Consider the following 21,991-nt stretch of genomic DNA (forward strand, 5'->3'; position numbering starts at 1 on the left):
GTGTTCATATATATATATATATATATATATATATATATATATGCATTAACTAAATATTGATATATTTTATTAATAGAGTAGTAGCATGCATACCTCAGGGGGGTCACTTTATAATTATGTGACTATCACATGAGTGTAATAGAAGGGGCTATTAAATTTAAGTTTTTCTCACATTACATACAGAAGGGTACCATAAAATGGAACTGGGGAAAAATTACAGATTGAAGAGAAAAAGGGTGTATTTTATGTGTCAAAAATTCACAGATAAGGAGTTTTAGAAATAGTTCTTGAATGCACGTCATATATTTGTACATAGTGACCCCTCCAAGATGTAGATGAGGTTGTATATGATTAGGTATATATATATATACTTAATTAGATCAAGTATATATACTTTATGTAGGAGGAAGAACAAGGAGGTAAACAAATCTCTCTGGCTGAGGAAATGAGTTAGAAGAATAGAAGAACACTAATTGCATCCGGACCATGGGATGTAACCCTAAAGGGATTCTATGTTACTCAAACAAATATCCAATCAACAAGAGGATAATCAAACTATTATTGAAGGTTATAGAGTATGAATTTCACACAATAGTGCCAACTAGCAAAGGCCAAGCAGCATCAATTTCATCGTTGAGGATGTTGTGATGAGTACAACCTTAGAGCAAATGGAAAACTAGGAGCAATAGTGATTGGCTAGCCACTTTTCAGCCGCAGATAGAACCCCACCTATTGGCATCCAACAACATGCAGATATAGACCCTTGTGCCAAACCGTTGCCAACCAAACCCTTTTTTTGCCCAACGTTAGTGACTTGCATGCTCACTGCATGCAATTGAAACACCTTGAGGCACCCATAAACTGCCATGACCAACCCCTCTATAGTCATCACCCATCTCTCTCTCTCTCTCTCTCTCTCTCTCTCTCTCTCTCTCTCTCTCTCTCTCTCTCTCTCTCTCTCTCTCGACAATGCCAACACTTGCCACCCGTGAATAAAATAAGTAGGACGGGTTTTCTTTTGTGAGCCATTATTTTCAGCTTGCAAACCTCCCGAGTTGCACTATATACAACGACTTTATGCAGCTTCTCACTATGATCCTCCCAACCATCTTTATCTCTTTTGGGCATGCCCAAAGGGAAAAGGCTAAAGAGATGTTTTCTCTTTTATTAACTAAAATAGGAAAAAATTGAGTTGTATTTGCAAGCATTTTTTGATAGGCAAAAAATGTTGATTGGTTGTAATAAGATAGTGGGGGGCACTCATTTATTCCATGTACATTGAATGTGGGCCTTTATTAACGTTTCTAATAAGTGGGGAGGTAGGAGCACAACTCATAGAAGATTCTCTTTTTCTCTCCAGCCATGTGGAAAAATAGGGTAATTAATACCCCCCCCCCCCCCCCCCCCCCCTCACTCTCTCTCACTCACACACACACACACACACACACACACACACACACACACACACACACACACACACAAAATTAGAGGTATTGTAGATATGGGACGACAATGATAAGTAGTTGTAGAGTAGGGCATGTCAAAGACATGACTGATGATAGGTACTCACAACAGCTGTTGGATATGGCCAAAGTTGATGTACAAGATTATTGCATCTGATCTATCTTTGCTTCTCCAAACCGTAGGAAACCAACATAACTTGCATTCAGTATATGGGTGTTTTGATGCAGCAAATGCAACTACAGTTCATGCTTGAGGCTTTTCTCCTTTGTAAAGTTTGGCAAGATGGAAGTAAACTCAGTAGAGGACGACGTGCAGGCGACCAGGGTTGCAAACAGAGAGAGGGAGAAGGGAATCTTCTAGATAAATTTTTACAATATTGGGAAGTTATGTGGGGTAAGATCAAGGGGTATGCAAGAAAATATCCCATTAAACTACAAGGGCAGCTGGTGGTTGAAGCATAGCAGTCCTTCATCTTATATACACGCACACATGCTTCTTCAATTAGAAAGATCTTCACCAAGCTTGTTGTGCAGGCATGGTATGAGAGGTTCCTACAAGTCTCATAGGATTAGAGGGGATATGTTGATGATGGATAAGACTACAATGTAAATGCCTAATCTTAGTGGGTCTTTTTTTGTATTTGGATGCTCATTGAGGGATTAGACTTGCGATATCCGGTTTGTTTCACTGTTGAGCATTCTTCCACAATGTGAAGAACATCTGCTTCAGTTATGTCTTCTCATTTTTCTATTAAGTTGGCTACTAGCATCACATATTACATGCTACTCAAGGTATGCTGATGTATTCAACATAATTTTTCTGTTAAAGAAGTAGAAGGTCAAAGTGTCTTGCAATCACATGATGGTGCACTAGCATGTAGCTTCTTGCAGAATTTGTTTTCATCTAATTCTTGAATGTGGTGTAGGTGGATTTGTAGTTTCAATATTGATTTTTGGTAGGTTGTCTTGGCTTTGATGTACTTGCTATTTATGCTTAACAATATGCTTCCGTCTTGTGTTGAGGCAAAGATGCGAACGAGGTGGAGGAAAAGAAGTAGAGAAAGGGAAGTACCATGCTTGCTAATTCTTGTTGGGGATTTCACAAGGGGTTATTGCAGCACTCCACGAAACTTCCTCAAAGCCAGATTTGTAAATCAACACTCCATAGCAGTACACGTCAGTTCATCATGGCACTTTGAGGTTTATAGCAACAGCGTGTAGTTTCAAAATCCTCAAAGAATTCATCAATGCCTCATGTGACCATATTGCTCTAGTGAAACACCATTAATTGTCGAGATTGAGCAACATTCAACTAATTTGGAGCATATGTGCATCAAAGAATCACAGGCAGAGGTGAATGCAGATGCAAACTTAAAAGGATTAAAGGAGCATGCAAATCAGTTGTCACATAAAAGAGACAATGAGGAAGGTTCCGAGGAGGAATATGGCACCATTAGCCAAATTGATTGGCTTTCAGATCTTGGGAATCAATGACAACTTTGTAAGGATTCTGTAGAAATTTTCTGGCTAAACCTTCAACTTTTTTAGGCCAAGTTGCACTCCAATACAAAGTCTATCTGTCATGCCAAATCTGGGAGATTTTTTTTTTTTAATTTGAGGTTCAAAACCCATGTCCAACATTAGATACACCTCATTTAGGACAAGATATGTAACCATGTGAAAGTTGGTTTTTCTACGACTTGTGTTTGCTCTTCTTTGTTTGGTGACTCCTTTACCGCAACAAGGTAATCAAAGTTACCTTTTCCAATGTTAGCTTTTGTTTGTTGTGTAAATTGTTATACTTCTTCTACTTGATACATGAATTAATTAAAGCTCAAAAAACCCCACTTAATTCCCCAAGTTAGTAACTTTCTTCAAAAGGTCCTTATCCAACATCATTTGCGATAGATGACCATCTATGAGCTATCATTGTCCATTTTTCCCAAAAACTCATATACATTATGTACAAGGTATGTAGGCAGCTATCATCGCTTCAGTTTTGAAAAAATGCATCTCTATCTAGCTAGGGTTTTTTTTAAAAATAAAAAATATAACCCTTAGCTTATATTCTCTATTTGTAGCCTCTTGACAAAGTTTAGCTTGATTTGAACTTGCATTTGGCTTTACAAGCTAACATTTTGGTTCTGTCTTGAAAATGACTGATTGGCATCTCTGGCCCTTCTGGCTACCAAACACATGTAGAACCAATGATGATGACCAAAATTTGGTTTGACCCCTAGTTGCTCCTGCACCATTGATCATGATATTTGACTGAATTGTCAATTTTCCCCTTTTGTTCTTGTCAATAGTCTTAGTCCCTTGTGTTTATTAGGCTTCGTTAAGTCACATATAAGATAGAAGATTTACAGTATAAAAACCTACTTCCTATATATGGCCTTGTAGTTGCATGAAGTGTCTGATAGGCAAATTTACACTTGATGGGTGCTTTTGTCTAGTCACATCATCAACTTTCTTTGTCCTTGTAGGGAAACTCGGAGTTTGATGACTGTTCTCAGTCATTTGTGGCCTCATGTTGTTGTTGAAGACTGATCAACATTCTTTTCTTACCTCTGACATTACCCATTGTGCATATGGCTTCCGAGGCATACTTCGTGAAGTTTTGTCATTTTCTTGTACCTTCTTCTCTTTGTACTGCTCAGGCATCTCTTTAGTCTTTTCTTCATTTGGATTATGAATTTTTTCCCTTTAAAAAAAAACCAAAAGTCAAAAAACAAAAATCATTCGAACAAAATCTTAAATTGTACATTGTACGCATGTCCTTAGGGACTCATATAGGGCTTTTGTCCCCGTACTCCTCTTGTTACGCTATTATGAGGGCATATACTTTGAATTTTGTCAAAAAATTATCGTAATCAAATGCAAAAATTCAATGCAGCTCACAAAACAATTCCCTCTAATATTCATAATATTAGGTCCTCATTTAGAATGCCTCCCTTCCTCCTATTTGGAGTCCTCCTAGACGAGTGGGTATCACCAAGGGTATGTGTTGTGCTTGAGCAACTAAACTTTGTACCAATGCAAGAATTTAAATGTAGCCCTATTATGCATACATAGTCAATGCATGGAAAAAAAATTATGATGTGCAAGATGTGGGTATAATCAATTTTCTTATTGTCATTTGTTGGCAAGGCTTCCTATTCTAAGCAATGTGATGATCTTTGAAGCTCCCGTGTCCTTTGCTTGATTGAAGGTTGTAGAGACTTTTTGAAGGCTTAATTATATGTTTGATGCTCTTGTAGACTCCATTTTAGCCTTGTTGTTGGTTTTTGATGTGGGTTTTGGCTTGAAGTGAGCGACTTCCTCTCTTCTAACTGTACTGTAATCGTAGGAGAAATTAAGAATTCAAGCAGTGATTCACTGACATTAGTTTTATTGGTTTCCTTTGGGACCCACTTCTTTGTGATTACTGGTTGTTTCATTGATACTTCTCATTTGGGAACTCATACTTGTCCCTGCTTCGGTTTGTGTCTGAAGAGACTTCTTTGGGATCCATCTTGTCTAAGCATGAGCTAGAAGTGGTCTTTGCTTAAGTCCTTGTACGCTTGATTGGTCACGGGATTCAAACTTTTAGAGTTGATGCTTTAACTGTTTCAAAATCCAAATAAACTCATGACCTCTTTGTGTTTAAATCAACTTCTTTGGAACCCAAATCTGATTTGTGAAAGCTTGCGACTTTGTGATTTTCTTAGTTGTTCTATGGTTTTCTTAGTCGTTCTTGGTTGTTTCCCTTTTGGTGTTGGATCTTGTGGTTTTTATCAAATATCTTCATCTTTAGGCTTTCAAGAGGGCATCTAATGGCTCATTAATCTTCTCCGACTAGCACTGATCCTCTTGCACTAGCACTTCTTAGTTCACTTTTTGTTGATGGATCTACTAGGGGTTGAGACGTCTCCATAAAATAAGGTGCAACCCTCTCCTCATGTTGTCTTATCTTTTCTTTAGCTTGGGTAATCTCCTCAGTTAGGGATTTATGCTCTCGTTCCCTACATGCCTTCATCCTAGCCTTTCTAGATTTCCAACTATTCCATTTGCTCTTGGTTTTTTGACTAGGTGTATCGATCTTTGGTTCACTTGTCCTTGGACTTGTGTCATTTTCTTTTCTCTCTATCTCTGGGTTCTCATCAGCTTCCTTTTGAGCTTGCGCTCTTGTAACTACCTGAACCGGTACAACACTTTTGTTTTCCGAGCTACTGGATAGCTGAACAATAACAAAGACATTCATTGTGATCTTTCTCATTCAGTTAGGGCTTTTTGGACAATCAGGGATCAAGTGAATGATACCACAGTCAAGACAATAGGAATTTATTTGTGTGATCTCTGTTTGAGGACATTGTTTTACCAAGTTGTTGTCATGGCTTGTGTGACCATTTATCTGTGATTGAGGAGCTTCTTCTTGCATTTCCTCTTGGCTGTACACAGGCTCTGACCTAGCTAAACCTCTACTTACAATGAATCGCAATGTCCTTTTGTCCATCTCATACCTTATTTCTTCAGGTGTAAATACAGCAGGTGGAGGTTGTACAAGCCACACTGTCATAATAACTAATATCTAATTCTCCTAAATGATTTTCTCTTTTTAAACTGATCATTTAATATGGGGAAGTATCAGGGGAGAAAAAGCTAGATTATTAGTAACGCTAGCGGATCCAAAGGGGTACCATCTACAGAAGAGCAATGTGCACTGTGCAATATGCAATGAATGAGATCCAAAGACCTTAGGGTTCAGCCCATTAAGACTTCCAAAAGTTTAAGTTCCAAACTTTCAAAGTGTACTTGTCCAATGGTCAAATGTTAATGGAATTGGCTGCTTTGTGTGTGTACAAAAGTCCAAATAGCTAGAGGACAAGTTAGAGGGCGAGTTGGGAAGATGACAAAGCTTAAGAAGTGACTAGAGACACACACGTGTCTCACACACACACACACACACTATACACCTATGCTTACCCTTTCCACAAAGTAAAGAGGACACACGTCAGGCATGCAAAGAAACCCCCAATTCTTGCCTGAATCCTATTGGATGGGCACAGTGGTGGACCAATGAGAAGTTAGCTAGTGTAAACTAAATTTTTATTTTTATAAATGCTCAAAAAATAACCAATAAGAAATAGTCTCCCTAAAAGACTATTGGACAGTCAAAAGGTCCAATGATAATTGCGGCAGTTCCTAAAATTGCTTAATTCCTATTGGCCAAAGGACTAAAAGGTGCAATAGCAAAATAGATAATTAAATTAATTATTTGCATTTACAAAATGAAAAAAAGGATGGACACTTGTCACAAGGCTCTTGACTGGGCCTCTCAAAGGCTATTGGCCAAATTATTTACGGGCCAATAGGAAGCTAGCAAGAGTAAAACTCATACTCAAATACTATTGGCTAGGTTTTTCAAGGGTCAATAGGAATGCGGCATGAGTAATTGGCAAGGGGGGTCAACCAAGAGGAGAGAGGGGGTTTTTTTGAAGGGCATTATTCCACACACACTCACACAACTCATGTGTAGATCAAGAAAATCATCTCCTTCTCCAAGATTTAATGGAAAGCTCATCTTCTTCTCCAAGTTTGAGAATGGAGGCCTACACCAACAACTCTTGGATATGGAATGCAAATCCAACCAAGAGCTAAGCTTCAATGCCATGCGTCTCTCCTCTATTATCTAATTATTAATATAATCTAAGCTAAAAGAGTAATTAAGTGAGGAAATACTTCTTTCTCGTAAGAATACTCCTTCTTCCTCTAGATCTACTCTCGTACCCCGCTAGCTCTCACCATCTTCGAAGGTGTGTGAGGTCTCGGTCTGAGACCAACGAGTAATTGATGTTATGTGTTGTCATGTGTAAGTTTGGTGCATGAAGCTTCCATCTTCATAGCACCAATGAGTTTTTACCAAGGAACACAAAGAATTGTATTGTACAAAGTCTCTCTTAATGGGAGAAGTTATAATACAAATGCCTAATGGAGGGGGGACCGGTCCATGTAAATCCGGTCCTCAATAGTTGTCAATTGTTCTATATCTCTCCCTCTTTCAAGTATTGTAATGCCAAACTAATTAGGTGTTATGCTAATGTTGTTATCTCCAACGAATTTGCTCTTAATGAAATGCTCACTATGTTAAGTTATTCTCTGCTATTTGCAAGCCTTTTAGACCAGTAATGGTTACATTGGTATCAGAGATATCGGTTTCTATTTTCTTGCTCAAGAAGAGAGGTCCTCAAGCTTGCTACAAACGGTTGGTATTATTAATTGCATGAGGGTAAGTAGAACAGGGATTTATTATCCTTGAGGTGTGCGTGCTTCATGCAGTTAACGGGGTATCACCGTCGAGAGCTATGGTCTTAATAATGGATTCCCAAGGGGCTTGCCTGCGGCTTGCCTGCGGCTTAACCATTATTGAGCTATTAGAATCTTGACAGGAACCGGTGCTGACTGGGCTATGATAAACGCTCTCTTTTATTCCTTGCAATTAATGATATTCCGAGCCACGGGTATAGATGCTTGAGTGCTTATCTCTGAAAATAAAGAGGAATAGCAACTAGGGCTTGAAGTGCCAAAGTACAAGTAAAAATTTACACCTAAAACTTAGTGATAATGGCTGACAATAGTAGAGAGAGTGAAATTAGTCTTGATGGATTTGATTTTGCTAATGGTCAAGCTACTAATGATGCCCCTATGCTTGTGAACTATCTTGTTACTAGGCTTCAACAAGCCATGAGCAACCCATCCCTCCAAGGTGAAGTACAACATCAATTACGCATCCATGGGATTCTCCAATCTCCTCACCTAGAAGAGGGAGTGGCTATAAAAGCTCCTAGTGAGATTTCTAAAAGAGGGCTCTCTACGGTGAGAGAAGAGGAGGACCCATACAAAGGACCCAAAAGCTTACAAGTTGACGGGGCAACTCCCTCACCAAGGAGAGCCCAAATCTCAACGGTAGAGCCCCCACCAAAAGAACAAGAAAGAAGTGAATCTCCCGCCACCTCGGCAGAGATGGCACCACGAAGACGGCGGGAAAAACGCTCTCCAACACCCCATAAACGGAGAAGACCATTGGATAGTCCTTCTCACCGTAATTCAAAGAAGGAAGAAAGGAAGTATGAGAGAGATTCAGTATGTAGGTCATATTATCTCTAAAGATGGCATCCAGATGGATCCATCAAAGTTGGAAGTAATAAAAGCATGGCCTAACCCAAAGAATCTGCATGAATTAAGAAGCTTTATAGGCATGTGTGCATACTATAGACGCTTCATAGAAAATTCCCACTCATAGCAGGACCATTGCATGACCTAACAAAAAAGAATGTTAATTATGCATGGACTACCAAGGAGAACACTGCTTTTGAAAATCTTAAAGAGAAGCTTATCTCTCAACCTGTGCTTACACTACTGGATCTCTCACAGCCATTTGAGGTCCAATGCGACGCTTGTGGTGATTGCCTTGGAGCCGTGCTGCTCCAAGAAGGGGACTCCATAGCATATGAAAGTCGAAGGCTCGACCCAGTTGAGCAAGCTCTAGGCATATATGAAAAGGAACTCCTTGCAGTTCTACATGCCTTAGACACATGGAAGAACTACTTATTGGGGACTCCTTTCATTCTGTGGATGGATCCCCAAAGCCTCAAGTACTTTATTACGCAGATCAAGCTCTCTGAAAAACAAATGAGGTGGGCAAATTTCCTTTCACAATTTCATTTTCATAATGCTCACATTGCTGGCAAGCATAATCAAGTAGTTGTTGCACTCTCAAGACGACCGAGAGTGAATGCGGTTTCCATAGCAACTCACAATGATCTATCTTCTATGATATATGAGTAGCTATCGATTTTGATTTTAAAGATGTGATGTTAGCCCTTGCACTAGGGAAGAAAGAGGAACCATTTACCCAACAAGATGGTAATCTTCTCTATGGTAATAGGCTATGGGTTACTAACTCACTACGTGAGAAAGTAATGTATGAATCTCATGCTCCTCCATATGCGGGGCATAGAGGGATTCAAGCTACCCTAAGAGGGATAGAAATGTACTTCTATTGGCCTACCATGAAAGCGAACATACAAGAGTATGTTTCAAGGTACCCTAAGAGGGATAGAAATGTACTTCTATTGGCCTACCATGAAAGCAAACATACAAGAGTATGTTTCAAAATGTGTGGTTTGCCAAAAGACAAAGTTTGATAGAGGGAAGAAACCTGGTTTGCTTTAACCTTTGCCAATCCCTAATTCACCCTGGGAGAGCATATCCATGGATTTTATCTTTGGATTGCCTAAGTCTATCCATGGGAATACGGGAATATGGACAATAATAGATAGGTTCAACAAACAAGCGCATTTCATACCTGTCAAAAAGACTATTAAGGCCCATCAAAACCCTCTTTATATCACAAATCTTCAAGTACCATGGCTTGCCAATGTCAATAGTGTCGATAGAGATCCTAGAATGACCAACAATTTCTGGAAGGGTCTCTTTGAGAATTTAGGTACAAGGCTAAATTTCTCTTCGGCCTGTCACTCGCAAACGGATGGTCAAAGTGAGATAGCTAACCTAACAATTCTTGATCTACTCAAAGATTATGTCATTAAAGTAGATCAAAGATCCCAATGGGAGAAGTACTTACCTTTAGTGGAGTATGATTACAATAACACAGTACATACATCCACAGGAAAAGCACCTTTTGAGGTAATCATAGGGAAGATAAAAAAGTCCCCTGCTACTTAAGGTACATGGGAAGATCTTCGCTGTGCAGATGAATATAGCCGCGACCTACAAGAATCTTTCCAAAAGATTAAAGATGCTATATCAATCTCACAGCAACGGCAAAAGGTTGCTGCTAACAAGCACAGAAGAGCCCTAACCTTTAAATAAAATGATTGGGTCTTGCTTAAATTTCCCAAGGCTCGATTAAGGCACACGACGGGCAAGAATCCAACGGGACACCAAAAATACTATGCTAAAAAGGTACTATGGCCCCTTTCAAATTCTTAATCCAACCAATGAGACGGCTTATCAGCTCATAGGCAATGCTTTTCATGTCAGCCTGTTAAAACCTTACCAAGGAGAGCCACCCGAAGAAGCAACCATAGAAGACCCACCGGAGATTGAAGACCAAGAAGAGGTACTGTAGCTAGATTCCATTCTCCGACACGGAGACAAGGTATTGAGAGGTGGTAAGATTATCCGACGGTACTTTATATAGTTTAAGAATTATCCTTTTGAAAATGCTAGATGGATCCAAGGCATACAATTAAAGGATGACCTAAACCTTGTCAGTGCTTACAATGATTCCCTAGAGTAAGAAAATGTAAATATGTTTTAAATGATCAATGTTTTTGTCTTATAAGACTCTCTTTTTTTTCTTTATTGTGCACAAATGCTAAGAAGTATGCATGCTTAGGATCAAGTTTGCGGAGACGACATCTCCCAAACACCAAGTAGAGCTTGTCACTCTACTATGGAAGATTGATAGGACTAATACGCAGACATGCTTGCGGCAGCTTCGGCTCTCAAGCGCCAAATGGATTAGTCATCCATTGTGGAATGGTGTTGTAGGGTAAAATAGGGATCCTATACCCGCTAAGCAAAAGACTAATAACTATGCTTTATCATCTCTACCTCATAGTCGAGGATGACTATGATTTCAAGAGAGAGGTAATGTCATAATAACTAATATCTAATTCTCCTAAATGATTTTCTCATGTTAAACTGATCATTTGATATGGGGAAGTACCAGGGGAGAAAAAGCTAGATTATTAGTAAGGCTAGCAGATTGGTCACAGTAGGGGGGCCCAGAGTAGGGATCCAAAGGGGTACCATCTACAGAAGAGCAATGTGCAATGTGCAATGTGCAATGAATGGGCTCCAAAGACCTTAGGGTTCAGCCCATTAAGACTTCCAAAAGTTTAAGTTCCAAAATTTCAAAGTGTAAGTCCAATGGTCAAATGTTAATGGAATTGGATGCTTTGTGTGTGTACAAAAGTCCAAATAGCTAGAGGACAAGTTAGAGGGTGAGTTGGGAAGATGACAAAGCTTGAGAAGTGACTAGAGACACACACGTGTCTCTAGTCATACACGTGTCACACACACACACACACACACACACACACACACACACACACACTATACACCTATGCTTACCCTTTCCACAAAGTAAAGAGGACACACGTCAGGCATGCAAAGAAACCCCCAATTCTTGCCTGAATCCTATTGGATGGGCACAGTGGTGGACCAATGAGAAGTTAGCTAGTGTAAACTAAATTTTTATTTTTATAAATGCTCAAAAAATAACCAATAAGAAATAGTCTCCCTAAAAGACTATTGGACAGTCAAAAGGTCCAATGATAATTGCGGCAGTTCCTAAAATTGCTTAATTCCTATTGGCCAAAGGACTAAAAGGTGCAATAGCAAAATAGATAATTAAATTAATTATTTGCATTTACAAAATGAAAAAAAGGATGGACACTTGTCACAAGGCTCTTGACTGGGCCTCTCAAAGGCTATTGGCCAAATTATTTACGGGCCAATAGGAAGCTAGCAAGAGTAAAACTCATACTCAAATACTATTGGCTATGTTTTTCAAGGGTCAATAGGAATGCGGCATGAGTAATTGGCAAGGGGGGTCAACCAAGAGGAGAGAGGGGTTTTTTTTGAAGGGCATTATTCCACACACACTCACACAACTCATGTGTAGATCAAGAAAATCATCTCCTTCTCCAAGATTTAATGGAAAGCTCATCTTCTTCTCCAAGTTTGAGAATGGAGGCCTACACCAACAACTCTTGGATATGGAATGCAATCCAACCAAGAGCTAAGCTTTAACGCCATGCTTCTCTCCTCTATTATCTAATTACTAAGCTAAGCTAAGCTACAAGAGTAATTAAGTGAGGAAATACTTCTTTCTCGTAAGAATACTCCTTCTTCCTCTAGATCTACTCTCATACCCCGCTAGCTCTCACCATCTTCGAAGGTGTGTGAGGTCTTGGGTTTGAGACCAACGAGTAATTGATGCTATGTGTTATCACGTGTAAGTTTGGTGCATGAAGCTTCCATCTTCATAGCACCAACGAGTTTTTACCAAGGAACACAAAGAATTGTATTGTACAAAGTCTCTCTTAATGGAAGAAGTTATAATACAAATGCCTAATGGAGGGGGGACCAGTCCATGTAAATCCGGTCCTCAATAGTTGTCAATTGTTCTATTTCTTTCCCTCTTTCAAGTATTGTTATGCCAAACTAATTAGGTGTTATGCTAATGTTGTTATCTCCAACCAAGCACTCTTGTATGCTCAATAGGAATTTGATCTTAATGAAATGCTCACTATGTTAAGTTATTTTCCGCTATTTACAAGATTTATAGACCAGTAATTGTTACACACACCATTCCATGTGTTTCTCTCATCTTCTGTCTCTTCAAAGGGCAGTACCCGGTTTGGTTGTTATAACAAATTGTAGTTGATATTAGTGCTTGCTTGTTAGATGCTTGCCCTTCTTGGAGCAAAACAACTCCAAGGAAATCACCACAAGCATCACATTGGACCTCAAATGGTTTTGAGAGATCCGGTAGTGTAAGCACAGGTTGAGAGATAAGCTTTTCGAAAGCATTGTTCTCCTTAGCAGACAATGTATACCTAACGCTTTTCTTTGTTAGGTCATGTATGGTCCCGCAATTTGTGAGAATTTTTCTATGAAGCGTCTATAGTATGCACACATACCTATAAAGCTTCTTAGTTCATGAAGATTCCTTGGTTTAGGCCATCCTTTTATTACCTCTAATTTTGATGGATCCATTTGGATGCCATCTTGAGAGATAATGTGACCTAAATATTGAATCTCTTGCAAGAAAAATTCACTTTTCTTTCAATCAACATAAAGTTTATTCTCTCTTAAAACTTGAAATATTACCTGGAGGTGTTGCTTGTGTTCATCTAATGAATTAGAGTAGATGATAATATCATCAAAGAACACTCCAGTGAAGGTTCGATGAGGCCTGAACAGCTTCTCCATCAAGTGGTTGAATGTGGCTGGTGCATTGGTCAATCCAAAAGGCATGACAATGTATTCATAAAGACCAAAGGTGGTGCGAAATGCGGTCTTTACAATGTCTTGATCAACTATCCTTATTTGATGATAGCCACTTTTTAGGTCAATCCTACTGAAGTAGGTCGATCCTTGTAGCTTATCAAATAGGTCTTCTACCCGTGGAACAGGAAACCTATTCTTGATAGTGATCCTATTTAGTGCTCTATAGTCGATACACATGCGATATGTGCCATCTTTCTTTTGCACTAATAGCACAGGTGAGAAAAATGGAGATGAGCTAGGCCTAACCATGCCCTTCTCAACTAACTCATGCACTTGCCACATAATCTCCTCTTGTTGAGCTTGAGAAACTCTATAAGGAGGTTTGTTAGGCGGTGAACTTCTTGGAAGAAGTTCAATTGCATGGTCATCATTACCTCGTTTAGGAGGTAGCTCACAAGGGATGTCGTCAATAAAAACATCTTGAAACCCCTTGAGAAAATTGGATAACTCTAATTCCTTTTGGTTGCTTTTATTTTCTTTTGCTAAAGCATTAGGTTGATTTTGAGAATCTTTAACAAAAATCATGTACACGGAAATAGAGCTCTTTATTGACTTGTTGAAAACTGGTGTATGTACAATGGGGATAGTGTTACCGATTTCCTTAGCATCTATATACATGTCTTTTTCCCTGAACTTAAAGGAGATTCTCCTTTTAAGAAATTTAACATCGGCAGCCAGGCGATCAAACCATGGTGCCCCTAGGATTACATCCTCATGCTTGAGAGGAGAGATAAAGAAGTCCTCTTTGTCCACATAGCCTTGGACATGTAGCCTCAATTTCCCGATTAAGGGAGTGGCTGAAGCTTCTTGCCCCTTGAAGGCACTGTCTGCGGGTAGGACATCTCCCATCTCATAGGATTGTATGCCTAGCTTGGTGGCCAACTCTATAGATATAAAATTGTGAGTAGAACCAGGGTCAAAGAGAATAAAAGCATCATGTTCTCTTACCTTTCCCCAAGCATGGCATAGAGGAGATCCTTTGTGATGAGTTTGGTGAATCTCCTCCTTTTGGATTTCAACCAAGGAAGCTCTAGGAGGATCTTGGCGGTTGTTCTTTTGGGGACAAGCGTTGTACTCATGCTCTTGTTCTCCACACTTGAAACACCGGTTATCCTTGCGATAACGCTCAAGCTCTTCAGGAGAGAGTTTGTTCTTACCTTTGTAAACTCCCTTCTCTTTAGCTTTGTTGGAGTTGCCCTTAGGAGAATTTTGGACATTGTCCTTCCCCTTAGGCTCATTGGAACCCTTGTTTTCCGGGGGCTTATTATTTCTTTTAGCCCCTGTTTGGAAATTGATTCGAGAGGCCACCATAGTATGGTGTATTACTGCCGATATGGTACGTGGCCTTTGGGAGTTGACCTACTCCGCCATTTCTTCGGTTAAGCCTGCACAAAATTGTTGCTTTTGCTCTCCAAAATCCAACCATTTAAAGACAGTGGCTTTGAGTTGAGGTCCCAAAACTTGTCTACATATTTGTGGATGGATTCATTAGGAGAGAGCTTTAAGCTTCGCCATTCGGTGAGTACTTTGTCTTTGGCATCGATGGCCAAAAACTGCTTCATAATGGAAGCTCTTAAAGCTTTCCATGTTCGTGGAGCTTCACCGTTGGCTCGTAGGCTAGACCACCATTGCCTAGCGGACTTTTGAAAGTGCATAGCTACATGGCGTAGCTTAGAGGACTCCGTGAAGCCCTCATCTCCAAACGCCGCATCGAACTGCTGGATAAAGGCCAAGACTTTGTCCGTAGCACCAAAGGTACCATCATAGGTAAGGAAAGAGATGCTCTTCCCTCCCTCTTTGAATTTCTTCAACTTGGACGACCTCTTCCATGCGGCATAGGATTTCCTATGGCCTCTTCTTTTTGATGGTTCAAAGGTTGCACCATCACTTTCTTCAGAAGGTGAAGAATTTGAAGAAGGTGGAGAAGAGGGTGACCTATTTCTCGCCTTTTTCTTGTCTTGATCTTCGTCGTCTTCACCATCACTTTCATAAGAGGAAGAGGATGAAGAAGATGGAGAAGAGGGTGTCCTCTTTCTCGCCTTTTTCTTCTCTTGCTTTTTATCATCCCTCTTTGAATTATGATGTGGAGAAGAGTGCGATGGTCTTCTCCGCGTTGGTGGTGATGGAGAGCGTTTAGCCCGCCGTCTTCGTGGAGCCATCTCCACCAAGGTGGCGGGAGACTCACTTCTTTCTCGTTCCTTCGGTGGAGGCTCTTGAGTTCTCCTTTGGAAAGGAGATGCATCATCAAGAAGTAAATTCTTGAGCCCTTCGTAGGGATTCTCTTCTTCTTCCCAAATCGAAGAGAGACCTCTTTTGGTAGTCTCACAAGGAGGCTTGCTAGGTGTTCTCTCATCATGGTGATGAGCTTGGAGAATCGGAGCTGCCGTTGCACTTCCCTTTGGAGAGATGGATTGCCCATGGCTTGTTGAAGCCTAGAAACAAGATAGTTAACAAGCATTGAAGCATCATTAGTAGCTTGCTCATGAGCAAAATCAAAGTTATCAACATTAATTTCACTCTCTTTACTATTGTCAGCCATTCTAACAACTTTTAGGTGTAAAATTTTTAGGTGTACTTTGGCACTGCAAGCCCTAGTTGCTACTCCTCTTTACCCCTTTAGAAAAATCACTCAAGCTACTATACCCGCGGCTCGAATACCATTAATTGCAAGGAATAGAAGAGAGGGTCTTTCGACACCAAAACAGCACCGGCTCCTGTCAAGCTTCTAATAGCTCAATAGTGGTTAAGCCGTAGGCAAGCCCCGTAGGAATCCTCTATTAAGACCATAGCTCTCGACGGTGATGCCCCGTTAATTGCACAAAGGCAGGCGCACTGCAAGGCTGAAAAATCCCTATTCTACTTACTCACAGGCAATTAATAATACCAACCATTTATAGCTAGCTTGAGGACCTCCCTTCTTGAGCAAGAAAAGAGAAACCTTGTGCTCTGATACCAATGTAACATTTAATGGCAACAATGATACCAATGATACCTTGAACAACAAATGCAAGAAAAGGAGTCCCACATCTAGAAGCTTACCAACACCATCACATACTTGAAAGAAACACCCCTTGGTGCAAGGGAACGCAAACGCACGTATTCATCCATTGAAACTCTTGCACATTCGGGAGGAGCACGCAAACGACGAGTTACAACCACATGGTGATTTGGTCTTTACTTGCATGATGCATTCTTACTTCACACTATTTTCTAACATTTATGTTTATTTGTTGCTAGAAACTTCATCCAGGAGGCATGCGGTGGAACAAGCCAAGATGATCGAGTCAACCTTCTCACTAGTTGTCTCAATACCCAGGACCATAAAGTGTTTGCTTGGCTCAAACAAGGGGCTTCTTCTCTCATGCCTTGTCCATTTTGCACTCGAGGGTACAAACCTAATGGAAACAAATCACATAAGAGCACTGCAAAGGCCGGTTCCATGCTTCCATGGCAAGGGCATGGAGAACAAGGGTTAGATTGTCGTGATGTCGGAGATGAAGGTAGAGAATGGGAAGCATCTATTCTGAGATGTCCCATGCTCAATGCCCTAGACCGTGATCAAAAGGACCACGCTTGGAATCCAATATTTCGATTTCCTCTATCGAATGTACATTTTTGTACATTACACGCATTCATGCGCATTTTTGATAGGCTATTGAAGCTCCACATTGACTATGCTTTCACAATGAAACCGTTGGAAAAGTCTCAGGAAGCGATCGAAAGAGTGGAGGTACTCTTGAATTCCATTGGCTGTCACGGTGGAAATGTGTCTATCGTTGCTGCAAAAAACACAGGGGAGGCCCATCAAATTGCTCAACAAGTGTCAATGAGTGGACAAAAAGCTAGAAACTTTTTGAAGAAAGTTTCCCAAGGAAAGCCAAGTCGATATGATGCTCAAAACAGCTCCAACCAGCAGGCAGGTAACCTTTGGGAGCTTTGGAAGGAGTTATGCAAAGCTACTACCGACAATGATTCAAATGGCGAGCTTGCAAACAAGCGCAAGCAAGTTTGGGCACATTTTGATAAAATGGTCAAGCTTATGGGCCTTAATAGCACAACAGAAGAACAACGCCAATCATTTCAAGAAGCCTTGGCGGATTTTACCAAGGTCTTCATCCTTTCTTGGGGTGAAAATAACATCACACATTACATGGTAAGTCATTTTACATGGTGTATTCATTACAAGGGATTGTTTTTATTTAATAATGTGGATCGTTTACACATGTGAACAGCATATCTTGTTTGCGCATGGTGCATTTTTTATGCACAAGTATGGATGGCTTGAAATTTTTAGCACTCAAGGCATGGAGAAGTCCCATTATCGAGCAAGGGGAGTGTACTTCAAAAATACTCGACATGGTGGTGGAATGGTGCAATCCAATTATTTGGAGGAGATGTTCAATTGGTTTTTTCGCACAGCATTTGCTCGTAAGCTCACAATGGAGCGTGCGTGACAATCCAAGATTGCTATTGAAGTGCGAAAATGGAGTCGTCAAGAGCATAGCAACAAGTGGCAAATGTCGCAAGGTCCCACCAAGCATGCTGCATGGCGGCGATGCAGAGTGCGACAAGGATCAAAGTGGATACTGCGCAAGTCACTAAACGTGAATGCAAGGTCCAACTCTTAGCGACATGTTTATTTAAAAAATAATACTTTAAAAAAAAAAATTAGTGTGAACAGGGCCCTTTTTAAATGGGCCCTTATAAATATTGCATGCTCTCATAAACCACTCATTTCTTAAGAACAGGTGAGCTCTTACCAACGAAATGGCGCGCACCAAACAAACCGCGAAAGAGCATCCACCTGCCAACAAAAACACCCTCCAAGGATGTGAGAAGTCGTCATGGCTTAAAGGCACAAGAAAACAGTCACAAACGCCTGGCCGTTCCAGGAACTCATCTGGTAGTGGGCGTGGTGGTAGGGCACGAGAGTCATCGAGGACTGTTGAATCTCCACCTCCTCAAGATATAACACCTAGAAGGAGAATGAAGCAACGTGCCCAGCGCTGGAGACAAGAAGAGGGCCAGCAAACAACAGAGTCCGATAGGGAGCAACCGTTGTTAGGAAATAAGACGTAGCTAAATAGATAATTGAGTAGATTACTTAATGGAGAGAGACAGATTTATATACACGAGATTATAGAGTAGAGAGAGAGAGAGAGTACACACGATATACGTGGTTCACCCAATGTGGGCTACGTCCACGGAAAAGCAGCCACTCAATGGCTTTAGTACTTCAAAACAAGAAGTAGTTTACTTAGGGATTATACCCTTAATGGAGCTCTTGCCTTGCTTCACTCTCACCACCTCACACTCACCTTGTTGCATCAACTTCACACTATGAAATGTGTGTAGAAATGGCCTCCTTTTATAGGCCAAAAGGGCTGCCCTCTCTTATGAGAGACAGCCATGTGTAGCCGCCCTTGTGCGAATAAGTCCAAATCGGACCCTCCAATCCGCCCATGTGTGGACGCCCTTGAGAAGACAAGTCCACTTTTGAATTCGGCCACCGGCCATTGGCTTCCGACCACCGGCCATCGGCCATTGACTTCCGACCACCGGCCATCGGCCATTGACTACAGGCCAACGGCCAACCGACCGGTCGTTTTCCGACCACTTTCCGGCCGCCGTCCGGCCATAATATTCCAGCGAAAAAGAATATTCCGGCGAAAAAAAAGTCTCGGGGGCCTCCGCCTCGTGGCCTTTAAAGTTGCCCCTGATTCTTGTCCGTGAAAATTTTGGTTTCCGGTGAGTGATTTTCCTTCACGCACGATGGCTTATCCTCATAATGGGGGCCTTACAAATGTGCGCTTTTACCACAGAAAATTACAAGGGTAAATCAGGCTCCATACTTAACAATCTCCCACTTGGAGACTGATCTCCAAACCAAACGTGTGACTGCTTTCCATTCTGGCTTCTTATCCTTGAATGCCGATTGAAGATGAGCAAAAGCTCAACTTCTCCTTGTTGACCACCTTTGTAAACATGTCTGCAGGATTTTCACTTGTATACACCTTTCCTAGCTTTAGTTGTCCCTGTTCCAAAAGAGTGCGAATGAAGTGATATCTCACCTCAATGTGCTTTGTCCTTGAATGAAAGGCTGAGTTCTTCGCAAGATGGATAGCGCTTTGGCTATCACTATACAAGACACAATTGTCTTGTTTGAATCCAAGCTCTTCTAAGAATCTGTGAAGCCACAGAATTTCTTTGCTTGCCTCCGTCATTGCTACATACTCTGCTTCCGTGGTAGAAAGTGAAACCACTTTCTGCAGCTTTGAAGCCCAGCTTACTGCTGTGCCTCCAACCGTGAACACATAGCCAGTAGTGCTCCTTTGAGTATCTTTGTCACCTACCATGTCTGCATCAGCATACCCTTCTAGAAAAATATCAGTTCCTCCAAAATACAAAGCATTTTTTGTTGTCCCTTTTAGATACCTAAGTATCCACTTCACAGCTTGCCAATGCTCTTTACGTGGGTTGTCCATGAACCTACTCACAACTCCCACTGCATGTGCAATGCCTGTCCTTGTCCAGACCATAGCATACATTAGAGAACCTACCGCTGCAGCATATGGAACTTTAGACATATAGGCTATCTCCTCTTGTGTCTTTGGACACATATCCTTCGTTAGTTTAAAATGACCGGCCAAAGGTGTAGAAACTGGTTTTGCATTTTGCATTGCAAACCTTTCTAGTACCTTCTTGATGTAATCTTCTTGAGATAGCTTTATTGTCTTCTTCGTCCTGTCCCTTGATATTTTCATACCGAGTATCCTCTTTGCAGCACCTAAATCTTTCATTGAAAAAGATTTGGACAGCTCCTCTTTTAGGTCTTTGATGTCCTGCATGTTAGCACTTGCAATCAACATGTCATCAACATACAACATTAGGATGATGAATTTCCCATCTCCCAAATTCTCCGTGTAGACGCAGTGATCCAAGTTGCATCTTGTGAATCCATGATCCAACATCCATCGATCAAACTTCAAGTAACATTGTCTTGATGCTTGCTTTAAACCATACAAGCTCTTCTTTAATCTGCAAACCATTTTCTCCTTACCTTTTACTTCATATCCCTTTGGTTGAAGCATGTAGATTTCCTCCTCTAAGTCACCGTGAGGGAATGCCATATTTACATCCATTTTCTCGAGATTTAGATCATGAGCAGCCACAAGGCTTAAGACAAGCCTAATTGAGTTCATTTTTACAATAGGAGAAAATATTTCATTGAAGTCAATACCTTTCTTTTGAGAAAAACCTTTTACCACAAGCCTAGACTTGTACCTTTTCTTCCCACCTTCTTCTTCCTTTAGCTTGTACACCCATTTGTTTTGAAGTGCCTGCTTACCTTTACGCAACTCAACCAACTCCCATGTTTGGTTGCGATGTAGTGAGTCCATCTCCACTTGCATGCTCTTCGTCCATTCATCTTTGGATTCATGTTGCATAGCTTCTTCATATGATTCCGGCTCTCCAGAATCTGAGATCAAGAGATGGTTGAAGGAAGGAACAAACCTTTCTGGAGGTCTACTTGCTCTTGTAGATCTTCGGGGAATAGGTTGAGGCTCCTCATTTGGTTGACGTTGTTGCACATTGTCACCGTTTGCAGTCCTTGAGTCTTCACCGTCCTCAAGCTCCATGTACTCATCACCTGTTTCTTTTGTTTGTTTTCTTTCCAAGTAATCTTTGTACATATTTTGTTCGTTAAAAATTACATCCCTACTCCTTAAGATTTTACCATCTTCAGGATTCCATAGGCGATACCCAAAGTCTCCTTCTCCATAGCCAATGAAGAAACACTTTTTGGACTTTGCATCTAACTTTGATCTTAGGCTTCTATCTATGTGCATGAAAGCCTCACACCCAAACACTTTGAGAAATGCATAATTCACCGGTTTACCTGTCCATGCCTCTTCTGGAACTCCCCCATCCAATGCCGTTGAGGGTGACCGATTGATTAAGTACACAGACGTACTTACAGCTTCCGCCCAAAGCTCAAGCGGTAGGCCTGCATGTAGCCGCATGCTTCGTGCTCGTTCCATGATTGTCCTGTTCATCCTTTCCGAAATCCCATTTTGTTGAGGTGTCCTTGGGGTTGTCCTTTGCCTCCGAATGCCATTGCTAGCACAAAAGATTTCAAAAGCTTGGCTGCAATATTCGCCTCCATTGTCGGATCTGAGGCATTTAACCTTGGTACCTGTTTCATTCTCCATAAAGGCTTTCCACCTTTGAAATATGGAAAATACATCGGATTTATTCTTCATGACATAAACCCATGTTTTTCTAGTCGCATCGTCTATGAATGTTCCATAGTATAATGAGCCACCAAGTGATGGTGTACTTGCAGGACCCCAAACATCAGAATGAACCAACTCAAGTTTTTTATTTTTTCTTTCATTTCCTGATTTTTGAAATTTTACCCTCTTTTGTTTACCATAAAC

The sequence above is a fragment of the Adiantum capillus-veneris genome, chromosome 19 (genome assembly GCF_014529385.1).
Source record: "Adiantum capillus-veneris isolate H3 chromosome 19, ASM1452938v2, whole genome shotgun sequence".
In the NCBI taxonomy this organism is placed as follows: domain Eukaryota; kingdom Viridiplantae; phylum Streptophyta; class Polypodiopsida; order Polypodiales; family Pteridaceae; genus Adiantum; species Adiantum capillus-veneris.